The following is a 4,340-nucleotide window of genomic DNA, read 5'->3' as shown; positions in this document are numbered from 1 at the left end:
ATAAAATATTCATTCTCTATCACATAATTATAATGTTCTGGAAGTTTTATAGCATTAAAAAAAGTTATAGTTGACTTTTGATTGCATTTTTACCATCGTAAAAAAAATTGCTATGAAAACCATATTGCATTTTGAATCTTGCCTTGATAGTCGATTTTCATCAAATTGTATATAGTTTACCTAGCACTTTATACCAATAACAAATTATTACAAATGAAGTTATAAAATTAACTTTAATCAAATAAATCTTTAATATTGCATGCAAGTACACTACATCAAAATAATTTTTCAATAGTACAATATCGCTCTTAATGGGATGTTTCAATCAATATAACATTCCATAAAAATAACCATATTTTTTATGGGGTCAACATGTTGTACAAATTACATTAAAAGAAAAAACCAATGCAATCTCAACTTTCTAGTTTAAGACACTTAAGGATCCTTTAGTCTCCACCTTTTTAAAATGATGCATCCATTAGTATTTAATTTACATCAAAAAATTTGAGAAGTCTCTTATCCCTGCTTGCTGCAAAAAGAACATATATTTACCATCAAACTCAAAACTCATTCATCAAATGTGACAATATTTTTCTACTATAGAGCGTTGAACATGATGTAAAACTAAAATTGTAAAACACAAATATGATGGAAAGAAATACTACATACAACTAAAGAGACCATATACCAAAGTTCAAAAATAGAGAAACCACAACCTTTACCTTCGATTCAAGAAACCTATAATATCAAGGACTTACATAGTTATTTAACATAAACAAGAAGATTGAAGCAAACACTTTCTTTAAAGATATATTCTTGAAAACATAGATCAATACCTAAAGAAAGGTCAAAGCCTTTAGCACTAGACATTTGGTGAAGCTAACAATTTACAAATCTAAATGCAAAATTAAGAATTTCCAATATTAAGAACAAAAACAAATACAAAATTAAACTTACACAAATATGTTGAGTGATATGTGTAACTCCATTGAAGCTTAGCATTCCTCCTTGACCGAATGCAAGTCTCGCAAAAATCTAACATTTAAATGAGATGTGAAGGTCGAAGATGGGAGTTTAGGATGTAGACTTTACTTTAACGTTGAGAACTAATATGAAAGAGAAAAATGAGAAACATGAGGTGAACTAGAAGTTTTATAGGATATAAGTAATGAATTAGCACATTTCCACTCATAAATTAAAGCGTTATGTGGATTGACTTTCTAAGTACTTAAATAAGTGTTTTAAAGTATAAATAAAGTATTCTTAAGTACTTAGAAATTCAATCCGAATATGCTCTAAAGTAGTAGTTGTTGTAGCCGACTTCCAAAATCAATCTTCTAACCCTGTCCCTTTGAGTAGTGCTTGACGATAGAAGCAAACGAGTTGACTATGATAGATTGGGCATGTTCTCGCTTACGACCGGTATTTTTAGCAACTAGATTATCTTACGGATTGGAAGTTTCAAACTTAGAAGATTCCAAGTGTTTCACCAAATCCCAAATATTTGAACCTACTACACCAACTCTGCAAAGCACAACGATGTAAAACACATTAACTGCTTTCTCTTTTTCACTTGCATGCCATTATACACCAAATAAAAATATTAAAAGTGAGAACCCCATAACTAGAAAATCAGTCGATCAAAAACTTCTAACTACAATGATCTTAGCTGTATTGATATTTCACATAAGATTTTATTCTTTGGCACTATACATGCAAAGTCATTAACCACTCATGAAGATAAATGTCATCAAATTAAATGTCAGTCTTATATTTTTTTTGTAACATATAGCTAGTGCAATTGCCAAACCTCTAAAGAGATTTTGCCCAAATAGATAACAAAAATGAAAGAGAAATCTATTTTGATTGAGTATCTTGCCACAGGGAAAAATGAAAGAAATGAAAAGTAAAAGGCATTTATGAGAAAATTAGAATATTGAACACAAATAAAAATACAAAAAGGAAGCAACCAAAGCCAAAAAACTATTCTTTTACCCGATAAAGAGCTTAGTAAAAACTAAAAATTCAAACCATTCTATTTTGAGTTAAAACCATTAAAACATAATAAAAAGTAAAAGTTCCAATCTCTTAAGCATTCAAGTTTTTTTGAGTGGGACCTTTCTTGTCTGAAAAAACCCTCAAAATGAATCAAATAAGACGTGCACACATCATAATTTCAAATGCAAAATCTCGGGGCCAATTATTAGAGTGGAAATATGGATCGAAATAGAATCCTAGAACTGTAAAAACTTATTTCCTTTAATATAGTGTTCAAAATCCTAAGAAGCCATTTTGATTTGGGTTTGAGGATGGAGGAGGGGCTATCAAAGCAACCTGAAACAACCACGAAGTGGCTACCGTAACTACAAGATAGCCATACAACATGTATGCGTGAAGTGGCTACCATAATTATATATTTTTTTTTTATCAGATTTCAAGATTATAATGTGCAGCAGGGGACTACAAAATTAATATCATCAACTTCATAGATTCAAAAATCTAGCACAATGTGCTAGAAAACAAATTGATGCATTGTAAGCAGCAACTTTGACACTAGATCTACATCAGGATCCTCACAAAGTAATTGCCCACAAAACTCACAAATCATCATAGACAACAACACAAAAATAAAATATTTAGAAATTAAGGCTTTTGTGTTCGTTTTGAAGCCCATACAAGATGACTCATTGCCATAAGTTTCTAAATTTCAAAAACAGTATAATGATAAACATCTCTATAATATCAGTACCACTCTAATTTACACATTGAAAAACAACAACCTCATTCTCCAAGCATTCAACAGACACTATCCTTCCTTTTGAGGAGCTTTTTCTCTTGTAGAATCTATTTTGTTTGGAGAGAATTGGAATCATCAATATTCTCTAAGTCGTTTGGAGAGATTGTCTGCCTCATATTAACTACATTTAGTTGAGAAATCTCATACACTGTCAAATTTCTTAAAGATTATAGTTTGTTTCTTGTTTCTAGATCTTCTATTTCCATTTTACACCTCTATATGGTCACTAAAAGCTTAAAGTAAGTTGTATGTTGAAAGGAAATGTGAAAAATCAATGGAGGGGGACTCATTGCCCAAATTTGAGAATTAGTTTGGAATATCTTTCAGTCATTTCCTCTAAGGTTTGTAAATACAAAAACATACCCTATTATGCAATTAGACTTGCTTTTTTATGCAAGATAAAGCACCATCAACATGACATTACAATGGATGGAAAACAATGAATGGTAACAACCAATTATCAAGTTTTTTTTTTTAATAAGAAACCAGTTATCCAGTTCAAGAAGAGTACCTATAATGTAGAAACATGGTGTACTTCATCAATTGGGAACAATGCAATTCTGAGACTTTCAGCTAACTTTTGAAGTGGTTGAAATATGCAAAATATGAGGTGAACTTTTCATTAATAATTGCAAGAGAATAAATATTCCATTCAACATTAGTCATTAACTTTTAAAATACCTTAAAATTGTCTTTGGGCAACCATAGATGATGTTGTAGGCACCTTCCATTTCTTTCTTTCTAAGAAGATAGACTTTGATAAATAAAATAGATAATATTAGTTATAAATTATGTATATTTCTCAATCAAACATAAAACCAAATAACTATAGCTATAATAATTCAGTAAAAAGTAAATCTCTCATTCTATTATTGTGGAATTAATTACCAAAATTAACATGATTCAAATGGTAATTTCTACTCAATATAAAACATCGAGGTATAAACAAACAAAGGTTTACATATGTAGAGGAAACAAATAGCCTATATAGGGAATATTTTACTAAATGAGAGAGTTTTGATCAGCAAAATTCATTAAGAACATGGCAGAAATTTCAAACATCCCAATGAGTGTTGTGAGTATTTGCCATCAGTTAGGTGAAATGTCCATTAAGAACATGGTAGAAATCTCTACATTAAGTGGAAAGTCAGAAACTTCTTCAAGAATAATAGAAAATGGGAAACACAATAATAAATACAAAATATACAAATAAAGGAATAATAGAAACCTTCGACTTCAAAATAAAATCATACAAACAAGGAGACATAATGTTTAATTTTCAAGCCGTTCATATAATAAACTAAAAACTTTCTAACCACACAAGAAATTATTTTAAATGACAAAATTATTGAAAACATTTATAAATATAGCAAAATATCACAGTCTATTTACGATAGATTAATGTCTCTTATGACAACAAATATAGATATCGCAATATATCGTTCATAAACAGTAAAATTTTACTATACCATGTAAATATTTTGATTCACTTTATTATATTTAACAATAGTCCAAAACTTAAATATTTACGAGGTGTGGATAT

General features: G+C 29.4%; 1 long non-coding RNA gene across 1 annotated transcript; it reads right to left on the bottom strand.

The window, feature by feature from the left end:
• Positions 1 to 313: 313 nt before the first annotated feature.
• Positions 314 to 3,635, bottom strand: LOC120089358. Its single transcript, XR_005485154.1, has 4 exons — positions 3,479 to 3,635; positions 3,309 to 3,374; positions 958 to 1,524; positions 314 to 529 (listed from the first exon to the last, which is right to left on the bottom strand). It is a non-coding gene; the product is annotated as an uncharacterized LOC120089358 (long non-coding RNA).
• Between the last annotated feature and the right edge of the window lie 705 nt (positions 3,636 to 4,340).

This window comes from Benincasa hispida, chromosome 10 (genome assembly GCF_009727055.1).
Source record: "Benincasa hispida cultivar B227 chromosome 10, ASM972705v1, whole genome shotgun sequence".
Lineage (NCBI taxonomy): Eukaryota > Viridiplantae > Streptophyta > Magnoliopsida > Cucurbitales > Cucurbitaceae > Benincasa > Benincasa hispida.
This window is presented reverse-complemented; position numbering and strand designations above follow the sequence as displayed.